Source organism: Phyllobates terribilis, unplaced genomic scaffold (assembly GCF_046119375.1).
Source record: "Phyllobates terribilis strain yellow unplaced genomic scaffold, ASM4611937v1 Scaffold_1__5_contigs__length_1240528914, whole genome shotgun sequence".
In the NCBI taxonomy this organism is placed as follows: Eukaryota; Metazoa; Chordata; class Amphibia; order Anura; family Dendrobatidae; genus Phyllobates; species Phyllobates terribilis.
Window position 1 is genome coordinate 181,171,760 of NW_027362761.1, and position 9,353 is coordinate 181,181,112.

Genomic DNA, 9,353 nt, shown 5'->3' on the forward strand with positions numbered 1-9,353 from the left:
AGAACTGTATACTTTATAAAGACAAGAGAAATGAGTCTTAGAAGCTTGCATTTTGGAAGCAACATCTGGTCCACACAGAAGACGTTGTGTGACCTGGCTAAGCTGAATTGCAGTAATGTGGTTCAGAAGAGGATTAGAGCAACACTGGAAATTAGAGAAGATGGTGATTGGTAGATATTTCAAAACATGCACATTACATTACATATACAGTCATGGCCAAAAGTTTTGAGAATGACACCAAAATTATATTTTCACATGATCTGCTGGCCTCTGGTTTTTATTAGTGTTTGTCTCATGTTTATATGACATACAGAAATATAATTGCAATCATATTATGAGTACCAATAGGTTACATTGACAATTAGAATGAGTTAATGCAGCAAGTCAATATTTGCAGTGTTGCCCCTTTTTCTTCAAGACCTCTGTAATTCTCCCTGGCATGCTCTCAATCAACTTTTGGACCAAATCCTGACTGATAGCAGTCCATTCTTGCATAATCAATGCTTGCATTTTGCCAGAATTTGTTGGTTTTTGTTTGTCCACCCGTCTCTTGATGATTGACCACAAGTTCTCAATGGGATTAAGATCTGGGGAGTTTCCAGGCCATGGACCCAAAATCTCTATGTTTTGTTCCATGAGCCATTTAGTTATCACCTTTGCTTTATGGCAAGGTGCTCCATCATGCTGGAAAAGGCATTGTTGGGTGCCAAACTGCTCTTGGACGGTTGGGAGAAGTTGCTCTTGGAGGACATTCTGGTACCATTCTTTATTCATGGCTGTGTTTTTAGGCAACACTGTGAGTGAGCCGATTCCCTTGGCTGAGAAGCAACCCCACACATGAATGGTTTCAGGATGCTTTACAGTTGGCATGAGACAAGACTGGTGGTAGCGCTCACCTCTTCTTCTCTGAATAAGCTGTTTTCCAGATGTCCCAAACAATCGAAAAGGGGATTCATCAGAGAAAATGACTTTGCCCCAGTCCTCAGCAGTCCACTCCCTGTACCTTTTGCAGAATATCAGTCGGTCCCTGATGTTTTTTCTGGAGAGAAGTGGCTTCTTTGCTGCCCTCCTTGAAACCAGCACTTGCTCAAAGAGTCTCCGCCTCACAGTGCGTGCAGAAGCACTCACACCAGCCTGCTGCCATTCCTGAGCAAGCTCGGCACTGCTGGTAGTCCGATCCCGCAGCTGAAACAGTTTTAAGATACGGTCCTGGCGCTTGCTGGTCTTTCTTGGGCACCCTGCAGCCTTTTTGACAACAATGGAAGCTCTCTCCTTGAAGTTCTTGATGATGCAATAGATTGTTGACTGAGGTGCAATCTTTGTAGCTGTGATACTCTTCTCTGTTAGGCCATTTTTGTGCAGTGCAATGATGGCTGCACGTGTTTCTTTAGAGATAACCATGGTTAACTGAAGAGAAACAATGATACCAAGAACCAGCCTCCTTTTAAAGTGTCCAGTGATGTCATTCTTACTTAATCATGACTGATTGATTGCCAGCCCTGTCCTCATCAACACCCACACCTGTGTTAATGGATCAATCACCAAAACGATGTTAGCTGCTCCTTTTAAGGCAGGACTGCAATGATGTTGAAATGTGTTTTGGGGGTTAAAGTTCGGCAAATATTGACTTTGCAAGTACAGTAATTGCTGTTAAGCTGATCACTCTGACATTCAGGAGTATATGCAAATTGCCATTACAAAAAATGAAGCAGTAAACTTTGGAAAAATTACTATTTGTCTCATTCTCAATACTTTTGGCCATGACTGTATGTTGCTAAAGGATTAAAGAATATTTTTTTTCTTTAAGGGTCACATTATCTCTCACAATCACAGTTATGATATGTAAATCCTTATATAAATAATAATTTCATTAATACCACAAATTTAAATCCTCCCATGCCAGTCATAAACTTGCCTATAATAAATATGATAGTGTTACATAATCACCACAAAGAACAGTACCACAGTTTGATATGTCACTGTTGTTATAACAGCAATGAGTAATATGATATACATAAGGTTTTAAGGGTTTTAGTCTTTAATAAGGTGTCTTCAGAACTGAGAGTTGTGAGTCACTGCATTGTGAGATTCTGGAAAACTACAACAGGAAGCAACCTTGATGGGAATGTGTCAGTAGTATCAACCCTCCTATGCCGTCTATATAGGTTCCTAAGCCGTATATATATAGGCATGCAGATCATAAAAAGTTGATTATGATCTATGCGATCCAGTGTCTTAATCCAGATAAATCTAGATCTTTCTAAATAAGCAAATGAGCTGTTAAGATTTATGGGTGGGACATTGATGTGCATGAGAATCTGCCTCCAGAGCTTATTTTAAATGAATGGGGGTGTTACCAGTGTGAAACAAGTTGATTAGGAGAGCAGGCAGCCAGTCATTATTTTATATATAACAAAGTATTGAGGTGAACTTTTGTAATTGACCAAATACTTATTTTCCACCAAAATTTGAAAAAAATTCTTTCCAAATCAGACAATGTGATTTTCAGGATTTGTTTTCTCATTTTGTCTCTCATAGTTGAGGTCTACCTATGATGTCAATTACAGGCCTCTCTCATCTTTTTAAGTACTTGCACAATTGGTGGCTGACTAAATGCTTTTTTCCCCACTGTATCTGCAGAGCTTGTAAGTGCAGAGCTTCTGAGTGCAGAGCACAGAAAACGTGCTAATATAATAGTGCAAGCTGTAATAGCCCAGTTTGTCATTTTTTTGGTGCGTGAACTATAGCTGTTTTCAGAGTAAAAAAGTTTTTTTCTGTTGCTTGCCCCAGTCCACCAAAGATTTTTTTGTGTCGCAAACATGTTACACTCTGCTATAAGCCACATGGTGCTTTTAGTGGTGGTGAAATTCATCTGTATTCAGAGCTTGTGAAGAGTCAAAAAATCTATTTTTGCTGTTGCTAACGTGATACAGCAGGCTAGATCTGAGTTTGAAATAGTTTGGAGAATATCTCATATGTTATACAGGCGTCATCCACAGTAAAAAAAAATACTTGGTTCGGTTCCTAACGTTATACAGTAGGGACATCTCAGTTTGAAATAGTTTGGAGAATATCTCTTATGTTATACAGACCTCATCCACAGTAAAAAAAATACTTTGCCCGGTTCCTAACACTATACAGCAGGAACATCTCAGTTTGAAATAGTTTGGAGAAAATCACCTATATTACATAGAGAATATCTCATATGTTATACAGGCGTCATCCACAGTAAAAAAAATACATTGTTCAGTTCCTAATTTTATACAGCAGGAACATCTCAGTTTGAAATAGTTTGGCGAATATCTCCTATGTTATACAGGCCTCATCCACAGTAAAAAAAAATACTTTGTTTGGTTCCTAATGTTATACAGCAGGGACATCTCAGTTTGAAATAGTTTGGAGAATATCTCCTATGTTATACAGGCCTCATCCACAGTAAAAAAATACTTTGTTTGGTTCCTAACGTTATACAGCAGGGACTTCTCAGTTTGAAATAGCTTGGAAAATATCTCCTATGTTATACAGGCCTCATCCACAGTAAAAAAAAATACTTTGTTCGGTTCCTAACGTTATACAGCAGGGACATCTCAGTTTGAAATAGTTTGGAGAATATCTCTTATGTTATACAGGCCTCATCCACAGTAAAAAAAAAAAAAAAAAAGTTTGTTTGGTTCCTAACGTTATACAGCAGGGACATCTCAGTTTGAAATAGTTTGGAGAAAATCTCTTATGTTATACAGGCCTCATCCCAAGTAAAAAAAAATACTTTGTTCGGTTCTTAACACTATACTGTACAGCAGGAACATCTCAGTTTGAACTAGTTTGGAGAAATTCTCCTATGTTATATAGGCATCATCCACAGTAAAAAAAATACTTTGTTCGGTTAGTAACGTTATACAGCAAGCCATATCTTGCCTTGTCATTTAGTGGTGCTGAAATTCAGGTGTATGCAGAGCTGTTGCAGAGGAAAAAATCTAATTTTGTTTTGCTAATAGCGTGCTCCTACTAAAGTATCTGAGCAACATGAGTGGGAAAAAGAGAGGTCATGGTGGAAGGGGGAATAGGCTTAGTGTTCAAGGTATACGTGGGGTAGGTGGTAATGTTAGTGAAAGCACTAGTGAACCAACACCGTCATGTCCTATCCAAAGACAACTGACAACTTCTGTTACTGGACGGGCTACTGCACGCCCTTTCTTTGGCAGCCGCACAGCAATATGCCTTGTTGATAAGGACCAGAAAGAGCAGGTGCTCCAGTGGATGGCAAGCACTGCATGGCCTCTCCTCTTCTTCCTCCACCTCAACATCACACACAGTACAGTCCACAGAGTTGGCACCCCAATTACCCTTGCTTCCCCCCATGTCACAACTGTCCAAGTGCCCAACTGACTGTAGTGAACCACAGATGGGCAAGTCTGTAGAACTGTTCACCCATTCTATACCATGGGCATCAGTAGTGTACTCCAAACATTTACAGAGTAAAGAAGAGGAGGAAAGCATCTGTACCGATGCCCAAGATTTTGTTAGGTTATATTTGGGGCAGGACGGAATAGGATCCGAGCAGGTTCCTGACCCTCGTCACCAGGCGATAACCACTGTGGAGGTGATCCTGATGAGACTCAGATACTTGAGGCTCATGCTGACTGTACTGTGCTGTCAGGGCAACAACAAGAGGAGAATGGTCACTCTAATGATGAGGAATGGAATAACATATTGGATGATGATGAGGTTGAAGATCCTATTTGGTGTGAAACCAGAGTCATGCAGCCGAGAAGCTCATCTGAGGAGGTGGAGGAGGAAGACAAGGATGTTACCTTGCGCCCTACGATGCAAACACGGAGTGATGCAAGCATAAGGAGCACTGCATCGTTATCCACAACTGTGGCTGTGGCCAGCAGCGGTCGCGGGTCTGCAGCTCGCAGGGGTGGCAAGGGTTGCCTAGCCTGGGCCTTTTTTGAGACAGCAAAGGATGAGCCAACTCACATTATCTGCACACTTTGCAAGAAAAAACTCAGTAGAGGGAAAAAGTGCAAAAATTTGACTACTACATGCATGAACTTTCACATGCGCACACAACATACATTACGCTGGAAATCTCACTGCGCTAAAATGCAGACCAGCGGACCTCAACAACCATCAGCTTCCCCATCAACTTCATTCGCTGCTTCTTCCTCCTCCTCTGTTACCATGCCAAGTATTGGCACTCAGGTCTCCCACCAGAAAACTTCTGGTTCTTACCTGCTCCAGTCAGGCTGAGTGACAGCCCGTCAGCTGTAATGGAAGCGGACTTGCCTGCTGTGTTTGTTTCACCGAGCACGCCACATGTTTCTCAATCCACCGTAACATCTGCGCCTGCAACTCACTCACGGTCCAGCAGTTTGTCTGTTTCAGTGTACTCCACCCTCTCTCAGCAGCGGAGCCAGCCCTCGGTCCTGCCGTTGTGGTCACGTAAAAGATTGTTTCATCCTACACATGACAAAGCTAAGAGGTGGAACTCCACCATCTCAAATCTGTTGGCCATGGAAATGCTGCCTTTCTGCCTGGTAGATACAGACGATTTCCAAAAGCTGATGGCCATCGCAGTCCCCCAGTACCAGTTGCCCAGTCACCATTACTTCTCAAATTGATGCCACTTTGGTTATAGGCCCAAATGTTTTCAAATAGGAACAGTCCTGATTGGGTCTCCATCTACTGGGTTGGCTGTAGTGGAAAAGCGGTTTTCTTGCATATAACAGCAGGATATCAGTGCAGTCCCCGGTGTTGAAGAGCATAGAATATATTAGCCTATGCTAATTCATCACACTTTGTATTATTCACTTTCACAGATATCCCTTTCTGACGCATTAAACTTTCAAACAAATAATCCAACACTATATTATACTATATGGTGTATGGTTCCCACAACGTGCATACCGAAAATAGTCTAGGAAAATATGTTTTCGCATGGGTTATACATTCATTCATTTTTTCTTAATCTGCTCACATTACCTATTAATGATCAACCATCTAGGGAAGACAAAATATAAATATAGGTTTTGTTATTGATCTGAAAAGTATTCTAATTCTATCTCCATGATATGGATATGGGCTATGGTTCCAGTACAATTGTTGATACATACGTATATATTTGTATATCCTCCTATTAATAGATCCTATTACAACCATGTTTCCTCTATAAAAACCACCATATAATTGTATCTCCCCAAAAGAGCAACTAGAAAATTTCTATTAACTACAAACCGATTATTCCCATAGTCTAGAGGGACTGAACAAGGTGCAGAGCAGTAATAAAGTAGCAAGTTCGAATCCCGTTCCATAATCATTATATATATATTTTAGACCACGCACCTGTGGTAGATGTTTTAAGTTTTATGCAATTCTCATTTATTTTTGATTATAATTGTTTATATGTCTCTTAGCAATGTGAGTCTAAATATTTTTTCTAAGGAATTTGTAAGGTCTTAAATTTTTAAATGTTAATGGCTGCCGGTGCTTTGGCGCCAGTTTTTTTCATTTTCCATGTATATATACGTTTACTGCCGATAACACCGTATAAGCTATACACTTGATGAAGTAGACGGGACATCCACAAAACGCGTCTGATTTTAGCTTTGTTAAGAATAAATCCACAATACAAGAACTGGATTCTGCATCATCTTTACAAACAGAGGAGCGTAGAACAACTGACACTTTTTATATCTATTCTTTGCATTTATACTGTACTGAAATTGATGCCACTTCGTTGGCATTAGGCCCTAATTTAGGGAAATGTGAACTCTCCTGATTGGGTCTCCATGTGCTGGGTTGGCTGCATTGGAAGAGGTTTTGGTCTCCTTTACAATAGTTATACTCTAGTGAAAATAATTTTTTGGTGCAGATATTGTTCTCCACACAGGGGTACACAGACATGATAAACTCAAAATGGGTATATAAAGGAGACTGCATCTCCGCTTAAAATTGTTTGGGTCAGATATTCTTCTCTACACAGGAGGAAAAAAAAAGGTTGGGTCCGAGCAGCTTCCTGACCCTCGACTATACTGTGCTGTCATGGCAAGAAGAAGAGGAGGGTGACTCTGAGGGCAAGGAATGTGATAACACGTTGGATTATGATGAGGCTGCACATCCAACTTGGTGTGAGCTCAGAGACATGCAGCTGAGTAGCTCATCTGAGGAAGTGGAGGAGGAAGACGAGGAGGTTACGTGGCGTCCTATGGCGCAGACACGGAGTGATGCAAGCACGAGGAGCACTGCAACCTTAGCCACAACAGCGGCAGTGACCAGCAGCGGTCGCGAGTCTGCAGCTCGCAGAGGCAGCAAAGGTTGCCTAGCCTGGGCCTTTTTTGAGACCGCAAAGGATGAGCCAGCTCACGTTATCTGCAAACTTCACAATACCAAACTCAGTAAAGGGAAAAAGTGCAATAATTTGACTACTACATGCATGAACCTTGACATGTGCAATCAACATGCATTACTCTGGCAATCTCACTGCAATACAATGCGGACCAGCAGACTTCAAAAACCATCAGCTGCCCCATCAACCGCATCCGCTGCTTCTTCCTTCTCTGTTATTTTGCCAAGTATTGGCATGCAGGTCTCCCTATGCAGAACCTCTGCTTCTCTACCTGCTTCAGTCAGGCTGAGTGAGAGCCTGTCAGCTGTAACTGAAGCGAACATGCATGCTGTGTTTGTTTCACCAATCACACCACGTTTCTCAGTCCACTGTAACATGTCCCCCTGCACCTCACTCACGGTCCAGCAGTTTGTCCAGTTCACCGTACTCCGCCCTCTCTCAGCACTGCAGCCAGCTCTCGGTTCCGCATTTGTGGTCACGTAAAAGATTGTTTCCTTCCACACATGACAAAGCTAAGAGGTGGAAATCCACAATCTCCAATCTGTTGGCCACGGAAATGGTAGTGTCAGACCCTAGTTTTTTGAACTGTGAACACTCCTGTATGGCTGCTTTTTTACTGAAGAAGTAACCGGAGAACCTGGAGGAAACCCCTGCAAACACGGGGAGAACATACAAACTACTTGCAGATGTTGTCCTCTATTGTTACGGGTCCAGGTGGTGGAACTTCTGTGATACAAGGAGGGACCAGAGGTGCGTAACTAAGTGCCTACCCGGACCGACCCTGGCTCCACGGCGGCTTAGTCGACTACGTGAACCAAGGAGGGACTGGGAAGGTAGACCAGGTGCCACTCTGGGACCGACCTCGTGTGAGACCAGGTGACTCCCACGTGACTGATCGCCGAAGCCAACCGGCAGGGTAGATGAGCACGGCTGGAAGGCAGGCAATACAGGTAGACAGGCAGGCTTGGCTGGCAGACTGACAAGTGGACACGCCTGATGGCCAGGCTGGCAGGCACGGCTGATAGACAGGCTGGCGGGCAGCATTTGGTCCCGAGGGCTGGAGAGAGAATTTAGCAAACAAACAACAACTTTGACAGGCACCTACATTTTGGAGGAGGTGCCTTAATTGAGGGCAGTCCTCCAGCCATTGGCCGAGGAATTTTTAGGATAGCGCGCACGGCCCCTTTAAGAGGGAGGGAGTGCGCGCGTGCCCTAAGTACAGTGCCCGGGGATCTGCGCGCACCCCGGGCAGGTGCTGCGAGGGGGCCAAGGGGAGCAGCGGAGTACACCGGACCTGAGCCACGGTGGCCAGGCAGAGACATCGACGCTACAGTACCCCCTCCTTTACGCCCCCTCTTCTTCAAGCCCACAAGAAATTTTTCTAGAAGAGGAGCATGTATGTTCTCCTTCAGCTCCCATGACCTCTCCTCAGGACCAAAACCCCTTCCAATCCACAAGAAAGAAAGTCTTTCCTCTTGCCCTCTTGATGGCCAACATGTTCTCTACCTCAAAGACGTCCTCAGCGGAGACTGGAGCTGGAGTGGTACCTGGATCGTCAGAGAAAGTATTGAGGACGAGAGGCTTGAGGAGAGACACATGAAAGGAATTGGGGATCTGTAACGAGGCAGAGAGTTTCAATTTGTACGCCACTGGATTTATTTGGCTCAGAATCCCAAAAGGACCGATGAACCACGGACCCAACTTGTATGATGGTATCTTGAGATGGACATATTTGGAGGAAAGCCAGACCTTGTCTCCTGGATGGAATAGAGGCGGATCCAGACATCTCTTATCAGCATGCTTCTTCATCCGCTCCGCTAACTGTAGCAACGCAAATTTCGTGTCCTCGTAAAATCACCGAAAGGTCTCTGACAAGAGACTCTGCAGCAGGATTGTCCACATAAGAAGAAACAGGAAACGGAATATTGGGATGCTGACCGTACACCACAAAGAACGGAGACTTGGCTGAGGACTCACTCACATGGTTGTTGTAAGAAAATTCGGC